Source organism: Lissotriton vulgaris, chromosome 10, assembly GCF_964263255.1.
Source record: "Lissotriton vulgaris chromosome 10, aLisVul1.2, whole genome shotgun sequence".
Taxonomy (NCBI): domain Eukaryota; kingdom Metazoa; phylum Chordata; class Amphibia; order Caudata; family Salamandridae; genus Lissotriton; species Lissotriton vulgaris.
Window position 1 is genome coordinate 426125692 of NC_141698.1, and position 16904 is coordinate 426142595.

Below are 16904 nucleotides of genomic sequence, written 5' to 3' on the forward strand. Positions count from 1 at the left end.
AGGGCACACTGGGCAGGCAGCCATGACCTAGCTTTATACACCGATGCTTCAGGTAGAGAAGGATTTGGGGCCATTTTGGAAAGAGAATGGTGCGCTGAGAAAGGGTGGGCAAGGAGCGAACCAAAGGCGCCGGACAATAGATCACCCATAGACTTTCAAACCCTGCAGGGGATGCTAGATTGGGTACACAAGGCCACTCACTCTGCTTTTGACATTGTTTGCTGCCACGTTCAGCATGGCTTTCTTTGGGGCATTGAGGATTAGTGAGTTGGTGGCCATAGCCAAGAATGACATGTCGGGGGTGGCTTTGAAGATCCAGGATGTGTTTCACTCAGCAGGAAGTGGAGGCATGGGTTTTCCAACACTGAAATAACTTGGCTGGGATACTCGGACATGCGATGGAATGAGTTGTTGGCCATGCTACAGCGAGAACTGGGTAGAATATCCCCTCAACCAGACGTGTGAGTGTTGCACCTGGGGGGGAACAACCTGCCGGCCTTGGGGAATAGGACACTGCTCCAGAACATGAAGGCAACACTATGCAAGATAAGCAACATGTTAGGGAAATGCAAACTGTGGTGGCCAGAGATCATGCCACGGCCTGTGCGGCATGGAGCACGTTCAGGGCAGGCATAGGAGGCTGCGCGCAGGAGAGTTAACTGCGCAATGCGTAAATTCACTGAGCAAATGGGATTTGGGTTCATAAGACATGGGCAGCTGGACGCTAAATCCACATGATGTTTTGAGGAGAATGGGGGAGACCTTTCTAAAGTAGGCATGGACTTATTCCTCCTAGATCTAGGGGAGGCACTGGAGGTAGCGGGATGTAAGTAAGAGAACTGGCCTGGTGCGGGGCCCTTGTTGCAACGGTCGCCACACCCAGGGCTGTGGTGGAGTTACAGGATGATCCAGAGGCGGAAAGGTACTTAGGAGTACTCTCTTCAGGAGCCCAAAGGGTGCTGAGGCCTAATATCCCCGGGAAGTCTGTGCGGTGGACTCTGGGGTGCGACGTCGCCCTGTTTTTCCTATGGGCGGTTGGAACCTGAACAACCGGGGGTTGCTTAAACGCTCCACCCCTTGTAGGGGGGGGGGTGTGAGCCAGAGGGTGGACCAATGGTTCACCGGATGTGGAAGGGGCTATCCACTCACCACAACCGCTAAGCACCGTTTGGCCAAGGCCACGATGCAAGTTGGCCCATCAGGTTGTAAGCTGAGAGGGGCGGCTTGCCTTTGGATCGTCTGTAAGATAACCCACCATGTTGGCATAGTTGGTATGCTAATAAACCTGCAGCTACTTTTCCCATCAACAGTTGTCTTGTCTGTTTATTTATGTAAACATGATTTTGCTGGGGGAGGGCTGTTGAGTGGGGCCGATATTGGCACTAAGCACTTACCCTCTTTTTCGTCACCTTTCCTTCCTTTGTGCCCCTGAGAAATGTATACAAAAAATACCACATTGCAGAAAATGTGGTCTTTTCAGACATTTTTCCCTTCCAAAGCGCAACCTTGGGACAGGGAAACAAAAGAAAGAAAAAATATTCAAACACCACAAAGTGGCCGCATAGTGACCAGATTAGTTTTAGTCATACCCAAACACATTGGCGCCACTTTAACCGCATCGCTGCTGCGGTTATTTTTGCGCTGTGTGGCTGTTTTCAATTAACCGCGTTACATGACGAGCTCTGCTCGTCATCCGCACTCGTCACCCGTGGCTGATGACGAGCTGAGCTCGTCATCAGCATCGAAGGGGTTAAAGAGTTTGCCACTGAAGTGCTACTTTTCTTTTCCCGTCTTTCTCTCAACAGCATTGGTGCTAAAGCATGCAGCTCTTCTAAATCAATGTTCCTCAAACCTGACTGGCAGCAGCTTCTGCAGTTCTCATTTTAAGATGAACGCATATTCACCAAGGGACCTCCGACCTGACAGACTGGAGCAATTTGCTATACCTGTATGGAGAACTTGTCTGCTCCTTTTGAAAAAGAGGTCAGGCTTGTACCCAGTAGGGCCCGAGGAAGATGAAATGTGTACCAGAGCATACATTAAAAATATGCCTCGCTGCTTGTTTTTTTTGCCTGTTCTCTCCCCTCTTCTGGTCTCTCCTCTCTCTCCCTCTCTTCTCTCGCTCTCTCCCTTTCCCCTTCATTCTGTCTCTATCTCACACCTCCTCACCTGCTGAAAACTGTGACTTCAAGAATGTCTAGAAAAAGATGCCATTTTCTGCAGTGTGTTTTATTTCTTTGTTGGATCCTTTTCACAGGGAAACGAATGCAGGAAAGGCAAGGAAAAGGAGGGTTAGCACCGTTTCTTGAAGTCACGATTTTCACAGCTTGAATTTGTCCCTCCCATTGCCCAAACTATGTTTACTATATTCTTCCACAAACTCACTTTCTTCAAACAGTCCTTTAAATCTTGTTTTAATCTTGTCTCATTTACTGTGCATTCAGAGACAGAGGCCAAATGTCAAGCTCTCTCTCTGTCAGTGTTTGCTTTTCTTTCTCTGGCTTCAAATTGACATAATTTATGTGACAATCCTGCAGAGTATCCATGTAAGAGAAGAGGGTGTAGGATTTTTATTTTATAGCACACAGCCCAAAAAAAACAAGCACTGGCAAAGCCATTAGGTCTCGTCCTAGCAAGAGTTTTTTTTCTCGCTGTGACAGTAGAGTGTGTATAGAAAGTGCAGATTGTATGGGCTTTTGTGAATAAAACAGCTTGTTGTTGAATATTAGTTGCATGTCGAATGTTATGAGTTTGTAAATAATGCAACTCCATTTTTTTTCATTTATGGCATATAAACAAACTTTTACTAAAGTTTCCATTCTCGGCCACTAATCAATCTAAAAACGTGTAAGCTTGCACAGGAAACCGTATTTGCGCCCAGAGATAAAGCTTCCCTTTTGCATAAATTAGAGACATCAAGTCCGCTTCAGCCTAGAACCCTTAGAAATACCTCTTTGAAATGTAATAGGTACCTTGCATTTTAGATGTCCTCACTGTTTTTGACACCATAACATTGAAAGTAAAATATTTTTAAGTTAGTAATACACTGATGCTCTGTTCAGTTTAAAGGATACAATTGAAAAGCAGGCAGACAGTTTAAGTCTCAGCTACTGTGTGTAAAGAAGAGTAGCTAACATACTGTAGGTGGGCTGTAACCATACATGTACCATAATGTATGTTTAACCAAGATTCTAATGTGACACTGAGGTACTTAACTAACCTCTTTGGTGCTTTTGCATTTTTAATCTATTTATCTTACATATACGTAGCAGTTGTGTGCCTGTATTTGTTTTGCTAGTTGCATGGTTTATCATAGCCTCCACAGGACACTATACTATGTTCTCTGTATCGACACAAGTCATTTTCTGTAGAGGCTACTCATTTTTCTGTTATTGTGCACCTGAAGAAGTATCAGAGACTTTCATAAATTTCTCTACAAAGAAATATTGAATAATCATGTTGATTTCGCTTTGGAAAAAGTTCTTTTCCAGCTGCTTTGCCAGGGAGACCTCTAGTCTATGCCCATTCACTGTACACCACTAACCTGACTTCACTCTACCCTTCTCCAATCCACCCCACTCCACTCCAATCTATCCCACTCCATTCACCCCTCCCCACTTCGCTACAATCTACCCAATTCCAATCAACCCCACTCCACCAAGTCTACCCCACTCAACTACAATCTACCCCACCCAAATTTACCCACCCAGCTCCATCCCACCCCAAACTAACCTACTACACTCCAATCTACTCACTCTAACCCAGTCTACCCCGTAGCTCTCCAATCTAGCCAAATTCACTCCACTACAATCTACCCCACTCCAATCAACCCAACTCCACTCCAAATTATCCAACTCCACTCAATACAACCCAATGAACCCCACCCCGCTACAATCTGGCCCACTCCACCCCAATCTATCGCATTTCACTAAAATCTACTCCAGTTTGCTCCATTCTACCCCAGTCTTCCCCACTTCACTCCAACCTACCTCAATTCATATCACTCCAAGGTACACCAATCCAAACGACTGCACTCCAGCCTACCCCGCTCCAATCTGTCCCACTCCACTCCAATCTATCCCACTCCATTCCACTCTAATATACCCCAATCACCCCACCCGGCACCCTGAGGCCGGCAGGCTAGGACGGTCGCCATATTAGGAGAAGAATTTGGGTTGCGGTCCAGTAGTTGGACGCTTCCCGCCCGCCCAACCGGTATTTAGTCACTGCGTCTCAGGTGGGGCTCAGATTTGCTTGTGCTCACCCCTGAGGTGGAAGCCGCGGGTTTTCGCCCTCTTTCCTCTTGTTTGTGTGCATTTAGTAATTACTGGCAGAATACTTTTGAAAACTGTATTATATTTTAGACAGGTCATTTTTATTTGCCTGCACCTCGGATCCCTTGGTGCAAGATCTAAGTTGCCCCGAGGCCCCTCGACCCACTTCCTGACCGGTGCAGCTGATGTTGGTGCTGACGCCGGCAGGCTAGGACGGTCGCCATATTAGGAGAAGAATTTGGGTTGCGGTCCAGTAGTTGGACGCTTCCCGCCCGCATCACACTGGATAAAACGATGACACCCTCTCGTCCACGCAGCGGGCGCGCCAGCGGCGCGCTAAAGGCAAGCCCGTCTGCGCCCGTCCGCTGGATCCAAGGAATTATTCAGGTATGCTAGGGAGGATTTACTTGCTCTTCGCCCCAATGTTGAAGATGGCTGTCGGCATACTATGGCAATGGACTCCTGTTAGAAACGGGACCCTGGCCGGCCAAGACTCGCGTCGAGGTCAGTCAGGGATCACCATTTCTAAGGTCAGGGCAAGGGAGTAACACACCAAGGTAACCCCCACTCGCCCTCTAGGTAACGTGGCGCAAGCAGTCTAGGCTAAACTTGGAGGCGGTATGAGTTAAGTATTTGCGCACGCACCCCAGCAACAACACCCAAGGCCCACCACAAAGAAACACTCCACACAAGGATATATATAAAAAATAGCCTTTGTATTATAATAAACAAAACACATTAGATAACACACGCAAACTGTACAATGTGCCAGGGGCACGGGCAGAATTTACAAGGGGAATTATGTACAGGACAGGGCCACATGGACCACTGTCAGGGGTAGGCACTTGTCAGAAAATAATACTGGTAGGTATACACTTATGACGTAAACATAGAATGATTAGCACCAAAATTGGAAATGCAACACACATCCAGTAATCACTGGAAAAGTAAAGACCTCCTACGCAACCCTAAAACACTGTAGGAAATCACGCAGGTAACTAGGACCTTCTCAGCAGGACCTAAAAAAGGAATACCAACACCTAAGCAGTTCACTCTTAGCAAAGGGAAGGAAACCTACACCTAAAATGAAACATCACCAATCCTCTATGCAGGTCACATTTAGCAGAGTGGATAAACATCAACAATCCCCTATGCAGGTCATATTTAGCAAAGTGGATAAACATCAAATGGGACATCCCCAATCCTCTATGCAGGTCACATTTAGCAAAGTGGATAACCATAAAATGGGATGTCAACAATTGCACATGAGGTCTTTTACACAGAGGTGCAGATTAGAACATTTTGCGCAAGAATCACATAGCAAGAAATTACAATGCGTGGGGTGCACATAGCACAACACTCACAATGTCCCTCAGGCCAACTGGCCTCGAAAGCGGCGGAATGCCCTGAGTCTCAGTGTCAGGCAAGCTGCGCAGGCAGCACAAACCACAAGCCTAAACGTAGCAGTTGCCTACAAAGTGCTGGGCAACTGATGCAGGAAAAGTTAGGGCAACGTTGGAGCCAGGAGGGCTCAAGAACAAAGTGGGGAGACACAGTGTGGGAGCCACGGGGCTACAACCAACTAGCTGCCTGTGTCCCCCTAGAGCCTCTCAGAGCTCGCTAAGCAAATGCACAAGTGTAGAGCTTCAGCGCTCTAAATCAATGAAATGCCCCCTCGAGCCTTGGGGCTCGTAAATGCAGGTAGGGCAATGAGCCTCGCCGGGCTCGGCAACAACTGTGGCCTCTGGAGCGTCTCGGGGCTCGAAAAGGACCAATGCGGGCAGTTGGAGCCTCTCTCAGGCTCTAATTAAATCAATTGCCCAAGAGCCTTTCAGGGCTCGAAGAATAAAATGCCCCCTGAAGCCCTCGGGCTTCACACTGGCAAGGAGCCTCAGCTCGCGGTACGGGGGAGTGGGGGGGGGGGGCGGACACCGACAATGTGTCCCGGCGCCCCTCCCTTCTGCCTCACTCGGTGGAGCGGCCCGCTGTCAACCGGGGCCGCTCTGCTCTCAATTGGGAGGCCCCCAGCCCTCCTGCACTCACCGGCTCTCCTGGTTGCTCCGGTGCCGCGGGCAGGGCTCCTCTCCCTCTCCTCTCGTCGGCGCGGTGCTCCTCTGTCCACTTGGGGAGCCTCGGGGACATGACCGGCTGCCTCCCTCGTCTACCGCCTGGCCTTGTCTCGACGTCCGTCTGCCTGACTTCCGCCGGGGCCGCCAATGGCAGCGCGGCCCTGGGGGTCAGGAGGCGGGACTTCCGGGTCGCTCTAGGCAGCGGCCTGGCAACGATTTCCAGTGCTCCCGGGCTGCGGCGGTGATCTCCTGGGCAATGCCGGGTGGGCACCGGCTTGAATTAATAAAATAACGGGGCAATGCCGGGTGGGCACCGGCTCTCAAATTAAATATAAAGCGAGGTGGCACTCGCTACTTCGAAAATCTGCAATTCAGCTCCAATGCCGGGTGGGCAACCGGCAATGCAAATAAAGCGCTCCCAAGCGCTTAGGGGCTGAAGAAAACGCTCCCAGCGCTAGAAAGATAAGCAAAGCGCTATTGAGCGCTGGGGCACAAGGAAAGCGCGCCTAGCGCTATAAATCAAGATCAGGGCGCCTCCAGGCACAGGAAAGCTCCAGCAGGGTCTGGAGGCAGGCAGAGGGGCAAGGCAGGGCCAGAGCCAGCACACTGGGCCTCCAGGCAGGGAGACAGCCAAGTGGCGGTCCTCTTGGCCCCTGCAGCAGCAGCAGCCCCCTCTGGCAAGATCCTGGAAGAAAACCAAAGACAGGACAAATTGTATGGGGACACAGACCCTTCTTATACAGAAAAACCCCTTTGTCTCAGGGTGCAGGGTGGGGGAAAACCAGTCGCAGCTGGTTCTGAAGTACTCTGTTTACCTCAACCACCCTCTCTATTCACTGGTAGGGCTAGGGCCATCAGTCGCACTACAGGGGGTGGAGCCAGCTTTGTCTGGGGAAAGTCCAGGCCCATTAGGGACCAGGTGCACTCCTCCCAAGCCATCAAGCATGCTGATCTCACACTCACCACCGGGCAGACTCATCCAGCCTTCCTGGAGCCAGGCTCACCAGCCAGCTCCAGCCAATCACACTGCAGGCATATTTTACAGTAATATGCCTAGTCCCAGAAATGGCATTTCTACACGTGACACACACATACCACATACACCATTGCGAAGCATTCATTCTCACAAACACGCACATACCAAATTCGAGCATGCACTCCCCACGCATCAGGAATTACTAGGGGCACAGACATTCCCCATGCATCCCTATGGGAGAGCAGGCCAGCCTAACTACATGCACGCACTTTACTCTGGGACACAGAGAAAAAGTGCTCACAGACCAGAAAATCATCCACGCATATCACAGATTTAAAGCAAAAAGATTAGGGGTGAACCTGCCTTAAGGGCCAAGTCCAACACAACCCCCTTCCAGCCAAAACGCAGGGCAGACCAATCACCACCGTGATGGACTTCCCTGCTTGGGGCGATAAAACACGGACGCGGGCCCGCAACTGCAGGGACACCCTCCTGTTTTACGCCACTGTGAACCCCTGGGGTTCTTTCTAAAACTATGGTAGGGACTCACTGGATTACCCCCTGGTACTCTCCAGCTGCCCTCGGCCAGGACCAGGCTCTAGGCCACCCAGGTGCCACTGGTTCCTGCCAACTCACCAAGTGGGGGGTAGTAATCCCTGGCACTTAACAGCCATTTTCCACTCTTCCTGTCTGCAAGACAGGGCTAGACTGCCACTGGTTCTCCGGCCTAGGGTCTACAACCTTAGGTGGACCAGGAGTCTCAGGGAAGGCTCTCCTCCCCTTACTTCTTCTCCTAGGGTTCCTCCGCCTCCTGCGAAGGGTACCCTCTAAACACCACTCTCCCAACCTAGGGTTTAACCCCTCAGGCGGTACCGGGGTCAGAGGTGGGCTCTCCCACCCTCTGCACCCCCTTCCAGAGTCCTGCTCCCTTTCAACCGGGGCGGTACCTCTGGAGAAAGAACCGGTTAGGACACTGATTACAGTGCTCCCACCCTTCAGGTCAGGCAAACCCTGAACCCGGACCTCCAACCTCCGGTCTAGAACCTTCGGTAGAATCACTGCCTGGCACTCCAGGAATTCGGAGGACTCACAGGTCACTCCCCAATCACTCCTTTCACTGGACTTCTGTACTCTCCCTCCTGGAGCAGTACTGCCAGACTCCACAACTACAGAAGCTCCGCTCACAGATGCTCCAGGTCCCCCACACACTAGGAGATCTCCCTCAAGTGGACTAACAGGAAAGCATAGGTCCCCACCCTGGTGTTCCCTAAAGAAACCATCCAGGCTCTGAGGCAGGGCTTCGGGCATCTGGGGACTCTCGGTCTCACACTCACTTCCGCTCCACTGAGACAGACAGTAAGCCCCTACACCCTCCTCACTATACTGAGACCTAGCTGGGCTACTCTCACCCTCCTCCACCACGCTGGGTTGGCGAAAACCTGACCCACTATTATTGGAATCACTCACCAGCGGCGCTAAGGAACCTCTCGCACCTTCCCAGCGCTCTGCTTCATCTGCAAGGTCCCAAGGACAAAAACACTTCAACTTCAGCAGGTGCTGACGCAACTCTGGACAAACAACACTGAGCAACTGCTCTTTGAGGAACATACTCACCACACCGTCCACCTCATCGTCTGAGTTCGCCCTCAGCCACTCCCACATTGCATCTGAACAGTCATCCACAAAATACTTCCATTTCTGGTGAGACGGTTTCCTAAGGTTCCTAAACCTCAACCTATTCTCCTCCTCTGGAGAAACAGGAACCATACTCTGGGAACTGGGAGTGGGACTGTCAACACCAACACTTAAAAAGCTGCCACCACTGGACGCCACCCTCCCTGGGGATCCAGACAATTACACATGCACTCAGGGGGTAACCTACTCTCTTGGGCTACCTTCTCCCTGAACAAGGCCCTCTCAGCCACTAGCTTGGCATGCTCCAACCTAAGCTGCTCCAACGCTAGCTGATGCTCCCTCCCTTCCTATCCAACCACTCCTCTGGGGACAGGGAAAGGGATGGGGCGCTGGTACTGACACTGGACCCAGCAAGGGACTCCCTATCTATGGGGTCATCACTCTCCGCTGACATCCATCCACTGTCATCACCATCCAACTCACATTCATCAGGGCTCACCACAGACTCACATCCCTCATGGCGTGCGGCCCGGGCCCGATCTCTCTCACTGTGCTCGAGCTCCCACTGACCCTTTTGCCATTGGATCAGGCTGTCCCTAAGCTGGGACTGAGTAACCAACTCACTCACCAGTCTATGCCTCCCTTTTTGCAGAATCTGACCAGCTCTAATCTACTGTACCTAAACAGACTACAGAGATCAAAAACTGGCTCCATTTTGGCGGACGTTCTCAGGAAAAGTTTGACACAGGGAACCTGGGGGTCTGAGCTAAACAGGAGAATACAATCACACAATTCAGCAAGATTCCTATCAGTGAACTTGCACTCTACTGTCCAGCGTAACACACACTCATTCACACACAACCCTCCCCTCGGACTGGTAAGGCAGTTTCTATCACCCCTGATTCTCTCTACCTGACCACTAGCGACACAGGTACCAAACTCTGGGAGCAGGGCGGGGAACAAGGTACTGGACAAAATACAAAATGCCACCTTTCAGGAGAAGCAAAACTGAACTTCCCTAAAAAACAATAATCCCCAAAATGCGGTTATCTAAAAAATGCAGAGCTTTGAAGTGTGGCCTGTCGCCACTGTGGTACAGCGCAAACACAAATCCTTATCCTCACCGCTTGCCGCCAATGTTAGAAACGGGACCCTGGCTGGCCAAGACTCGCGTCGAGGTCAGTCAGGGATCGCCATTTCTAAAGTCAGGACAAGGGAGTCACACACCAAGGTAACCCCCACTCGCCCTCTAGGTAACGTGGCGCGAGCAGTCTAGGCTAAACTTGGAGGCGGTATGAGTTAAGTATTTGCGCACGCACCCCAGCAACAACACCCAAGGCCCACCACAAAGAAACACTCCACACAAGGATATATATAAAAAATAGCCTTTGTATTATAATAAACAAAACACATTAGATAACACACGCAAACTGTACAATGTGCCAGGGGCACGGGCAGAATTTACAAGGGGAATTATGTACAGGACAGGGCCACATGGACCGCTGTCAGGGGTAGGCACTTGTCAGAAAATAATACTGGTAGGTATACACTTATGACGTAAACATAGAATGATTAGCACCAAAATTGGAAATGCAACACACATCCAGTAATCACTGGAAAAGTAAAGACCTCCTACGCAACCCTAAAACACTGTTGGAAATTACGCAGGTAACTAGGACCTTCTCAGCAGGACCTAAAAAAGGAATACCAACACCTAAGCAGTTCACTCTTAGCAAAGGGAAGGAAACCTAAACCTAAAATGAAACATCACCAATCCTCTATGCAGGTCACATTTAGCAGAGTGGATAAACATCAACAATCCCCTATGCAGGTCATATTTAGCAAAGTGGATAAACATCAAATGGGACATCCCCAATCCTCTATGCAGGTCACATTTAGCAAAGTGGATAACCATAAAATGGGATGTCAACAATTACACATGAGGTCTTTTACACAGAGGTGCAGATTAGAACATTTTGCGCAAGAATCACATAGCAAGAAATTACAATGCGTGGGGTGCACATAGCATAACACTCACAATGTCCCTCAGGCCAACTGGCCTCGAAAGGGGCGGAATGCCCTGAGTCTCAGTGTCAGGCAAGCTGCGCAGGCAGCACAAACCACAAGCCTAAACGTAGCAGTTGCCCACAAAGTGCTGGGCAACTGATGCAGGAAAAGTTAGGGCAACGTTGGAGCCAGGAGGGCTCAAGAACAAAGTGGGGAGACACAGTGTGGGAGCCACGGGGGCTACAACCAACTAGCTGCCTGTGTCCGCCTAGAGCCTCTCAGGGCTCGCTAAGCAAATGCACAAGTGTAGAGCTTCAGCGCTCTAAATCAATGAAATGCCCCCTCGAGCCTTGGGGCTCGTAAATGCAGGTAGGGCAATGAGCCTCGCCGGGCTCGGCAACAACTGTGGCCTCTGGAGCCTCTCGGGGCTCAAAAAGGACCAATGCGGGCAGGTGGAGCCTCTCTCAGGCTCTAATTAAATCAATTGCCCAAGAGCCTTTCAGGGCTCGAAGAATAAAATGCCCCCTGAAGCCCTCGGGCTTCACACTGGCAAGGAGCCTCAGCTCGCGGTACGGGGGGGCGGACACCGACAATGTGTCCCGGCGCCCCTCCCTTCTGCCTCACTCGGTGGAGCGGCCCGCTGTCAACCGGGGCCGCTCTGCTCTCAATTGGGAGGCCCCCAGCCCTCCTGCACTCACCGGCTCTCCTGGTTGCTCCGGTGCCGCGGGCGGGGCTCCTCTCCCTCTCCTCTCGTCGGCGCGGTGCTCCTCTCTCCACTCGGGGAGCCTCGGGGACACGACCGGCTGCCTCCCTCTTCTACCGCCTGGCCTTGTCTCGACGTCCGTCTGCCTGACTTCCGCTGGGGCCGCCAATGGCAGCGTGGCCCTGGGGGTCAGGAGGCGGGACTTCCGGGTTGCTCTAGGCAGCGGCCGGCAACGATTTCCAGTGCTCCCGGGCTGCGGCGGTGATCTCCTGGGCAATGTCGGGTGGGCACCGGCTTGAATTATTAAAATAACGGGGCAATGCCGGGTGGGCACCGGCTCTCAAATGAAATATAAAGCGAGGTGGCACTCGCTACTTCGAAAATCGGCAATTCAGCTCCAATGCCGGGTGGGCACCGGCAATGCAAATAAAGCGCTCCCAAGTGCTTAGGGGCTGAAGAAAGCGCTCCCAGCGCTAGAAAGATAAGCAAAGCGCTATTGAGCGCTGGGGCACAAGGAAAGCGCGCCTAGCGCTATAAATCAAGATCAGGGCGCCTCCAGGCACAGGAAAGCTCCAGCAGGGTCTGGAGGCAGGCAGAGGGGCAAGGCAGGGCCAGAGCCAGCACACTGGGTCTCCAGGCAGGGAGACAGCCAAGTGGCGGTCCTCTTGGCCCCTGCAGCAGCAGCAGCCCCCTCTGGCAAGATCCTGGAAGAAAACCAAAGACAGGACAAATTGTAAGGGGACACAGCCCCTTCTTATACAGAAAAACCCCTTTGTCTCAGGGTGCAGGGTGGGGGAAAACCAGTCGCAGCTGGTTCTGAAGTACCCTGTTTACCTCAACCACCCTCTCTATTCACTGGCAGGGCTAGGGCCATCAGTCGCACTACAGGGGGTGGAGCCAGCATTGTCTGGGGAAAGTCCAGGCCCATTAGGGACCAGGTGCACTCCTCCCAAGCCATCAAGCATGCTGATCTCACACTCACCACCGGGCAGACCCATCCAGCCTTCCTGGAGCCAGGCTCACCAGCCAGCTCCAGCCAATCACACTGCAGGCATATTTTACAGTAATATGCCTAGTCCCAGAAATGGCATTTCTACACGTGACACACACATACCACATACACCATTGCGAAGCATTCATTCTCACAAACACGCACATACCAAATTCGAGCATGCACTCCCCACGCATCAGGAACTACTAGGGGCACAGACATTCCCCATGCATCCCTATGGGAGAGCAGGCCAGCCTAACTACATGCACGCACTTTACTCTGGGACACAGAGAAAAAGTGCGCACAGACCAGAAAATCATCCACGCATATCACAGATTTAAAGCAAAAAGATTAGGGGTGAACCTGCCTTAAGGGCCAAGTCCAACACAACCCCCTTCCAGCCAAAACGCAGGGCAGACCAATCACCACCGTGATGGACTTCCCTGCTTGGGGCGATAAAACACGGACGCGGGCCCGCAACTGCAGGGACACCCTCCTGTTGTACGCCACTGTGAACCCCTGGGGTTCTTTCTAAAACTATGGTAGGGACTCACTGGATTACCCCACTGGTACTCTCCAGCTGCCCTCGGCCAGGACCAGGCTCTAGGCCACCCAGGTGCCACTGGTTCCTGCCAACTCACCAAGTGGGGGGTAGTAACCCCTGGCACATAACAGCCATTTTCCACTCTTCCTGTCTGCAAGACAGGGCTAGACTGCCACTGGTTCTCCGGCCTAGGGTCTACAACCTTAGGTGGACCAGGAGTCTTAGGGAAGGCTCTCCTCCCCTTACCTCTTCTCCTAGGGTTCTTTTGCCTCCTGCGAGGGGTACCCTCTAAACACCACTCTCCCAACCTAGGGTTTAACCCCTCAGGCGGTACCGGGGTCAGAGGTGGGCTCTCCCACCCTCTGCACCCCCTTCCAGAGTCCTGTTCCCTTCCAACCGGGGCGGTACCTCTGGAGAAAGAACCGGTTAGGACACTGTTTACAGTGCTCCCACCCATCAGGTCAGGCAAACCCTGAACCCGGACCTCCAACCTCCGGTCTAGAACCTTCGGTAGAATCACTGCCTGGCACTCCAGGACTTCTGAGGACTCACAGGTCACTCCCCAATCACTCCTTTCACTGGACTTCTGTACTCTCCCTCCTGGAGATGTACTGCCAGACTCCACAACTACAGAAGCTCCGCTCACAGATGCTCCAGGTCCCCCACACACTAGGAGATCTCCCTCAAGTGGACTAACAGGAAAGCATAGGTCCCCACCCTGGTGTTCCCTAAAGAAACCATCCAGGCTCTGAGGCAGGGCTTCGGGCATCTGGGGACTCTCGGTCTCACACTCACTTCCGCTCCACTGAGACAGACAGTAAGCCCCTACACCCTCCTCACTATACTGAGACCTAGCTGGGCTACTCTCACCCTCCTCCACCACGCTGGGTTGGAGAAAACCTGACCCACTATTATTGGAATCACTCACCAGCGGCGCTAAGGAACCTCTGGCACCTTCCCAGCGCTCTGCTTCATCTGCAAGGTCCCAAGGACAAAAACACTTCAACTTCAGCAGGTGCTGACGCAACTCTGGACAAACAACACTGAGCAACTGCTCTTTGAGGAACATACTCACCACACCGTCCACCTCATCGTCCGAGTTCGCCCTCAGCCACTCCCACATTGCATCTGAACAGTCATCCACAAAATACTTCCATTTCTGGTGAGACAGTTTCCTAAGGTTCCTAAACCTCAACCTATTCTCCTCCTCTGGAGAAACAGGAACCATACTCTGGGAACTGGGAGTGGGACTGTCAACACCAACACTTAAAAAGCTGCCACCACTGGACTCCACCCTCCCTGGGGAATCCAGACAATTACACATGCACTCAGGGGGTAACCTACTCTCTTGGGCTACCTTCTCCCTGAACAAGGCCCTCTCAGCCACTAGCTTGGCATGCTCCAACCTGAGCTGCTCCAACGCTAGCTGATGCTCCCTCTCTTCCTTCCTATCCAACCACTCCTCTGGGGACAGGGAAAGGGATGGGGCGCTGGTACTGACACTGGACCCAGCAAGGGACTCCCTATCTATGGGGTCATCACTCTCCGCTGACATCCATCCACTGTCATCACCATCCAACTCACATTCATCAGGGCTCACCACAGACTCACGTCCCTCATGGCGTGCGGCCCGGGCCCTATCTCTCTCACTTTGCTCGAGCTCCCACTGACCCTTTTGCCATTGGATCAGGCTGTCCCTAAGCTGGGACTGAGTAACCAACTCACTCACCAGTCTATGCCTCCCTTTTTGCAGAATCTGACCAGCTCTAATCTACTGTACCTAAACAGACTACAGAGATCAAAAACTGGCTCCATTTTGGCGGACGTTCTCAGGAAAAGTTTGACACAGGGAACCTGGGGGTCTGAGCTAAACAGGAGAATACAATCACACAATTCAGCAAGATTCCTATCTGGGAACTTGCACTCTACTGTCCAGCGTAACACACACTCATTCACACACAACCCTCCCCTCGGACTGGTAAGGCAGTTTCTACCACCCCTGATTCTCTCAACCTGACCACTAGCGACACAGGTACCAAACTCTGGGAGCAGGGCGGGGAACAAGGTACTGGACAAAATACAAAATGCCACCTTTCAGGAGAAGCAAAACTGAACTTCCCTAAAAAACAATAATCCCCAAAATGCGGTTATCTAAAAAATGCAGAGCTTTGAAGTGTGGCCTGTCGCCACTGTGGTACAGCGCAAACACAAATCCTTATCCTCACCGCTTGCCGCCAATGTTAGAAACGGGACCCTGGCTGGCCAAGACTCGTGTCGAGGTCAGTCAGGGATCGCCATTTCTAAAGTCAGGGCAAGGGAGTCACACACCAAGGTAACCCCCACTCGCCCTCTAGGTAACGTGGCGCGAGCAGTCTAGGCTAAACTTGGAGGTGGTATGAGTTAAGTATTTGCGCACGCACCCCAGCAACAACACCCAAGGCCCACCACAAAGAAACACTCCACACAAGGATATATATAAAAAATAGCCTTTGTATCATAATAAATAAAACACATTAGATAACACACGCAAACTGTACAATGTGCCAGGGGCACGGGCAGAATTTACAAGGGGAATTATGTACAGGACAGGGCCACATGGACCACTGTCAGGGGTAGGCACTTGTCAGAAAATAATACTGGTAGGTATACACTTATGACGTAAACATAGAATGATTAGCACCAAAATTGGAAATGCAACACACATCCAGTAATCACTGGAAAAGTAAAGACCTCCTACGCAACCCTAAAACACTGTAGGAAATTACGCAGGTAACTAGGAACTTCTCAGCAGGACCTAAAAAAGGAATACCAACACCTAAGCAGTTCACTCTTAGCAAAGGGAAGGAAACCTAAACCTAAAATGAAACATCACCAATCCTCTATGCAGGTCACATTTAGCAGAGTGGATAAACATCAACAATCCCCTATGCAGGTCATATTTAGCAAAGTGGATAAACATCAAATGGGACATCCCCAATCCTCTATGCAGGTCACATTTAGCAAAGTGGATAACCTTAAAATGGGATGTCAACAATTGCACATGAGGTCTTTTACACAGAGGTGCAGATTAGAACATTTTGCGCAAGAATCACATAGCAAGAAATTACAATGCGCGGGGTGCACATAGCACAACACTCACAATGTCCCTCAGGCCAACTGGCCTCGAAAGGGGCGGAATGCCCTGAGTCTCAGTGTCAGGGAAGCTGCGCAGGCAGCACAAACCACAAGCCTAAATGTAGCAGTTGCCCACAAAGTGCTGGGCAACTGATGCAGGAAAAGTTAGGGCAACGTTGGAGCCAGGAGGGCTCAAGAACAAAGTGGGGAGACACAGTGTGGGAGCCACGGGGCTACAACCAACTAGCTGCCTGTGTCCCCCTAGAGCCTCTCAGGGCTCGCTAAGCAAATGCACAAGTGTAGAGCTTCAGTGCTCTAAATCAATGAAATGCCCCCTCAAGCCTTGGGGCTCATAAATGCAGGTAGGGCAATGAGCCTCGCCGGGCTCGGCAACAACTGTGGCCTCTGGAGCCTCTCGGGGCTCGAAAAGGACCAATGCGGGCAGGTGGAGCCTCTCTCAGGCTCTAATTAAATCAATTGCCCAAGAGCCTTTCAGGGCTCGAAGAATAAAATGCCCCCTGAAGCCCTCGGGCTTCACACTGGCAAGGAGCCTCAGCTCGCGGTACGGGGGGGGGCACAGAGAAAAAGTGC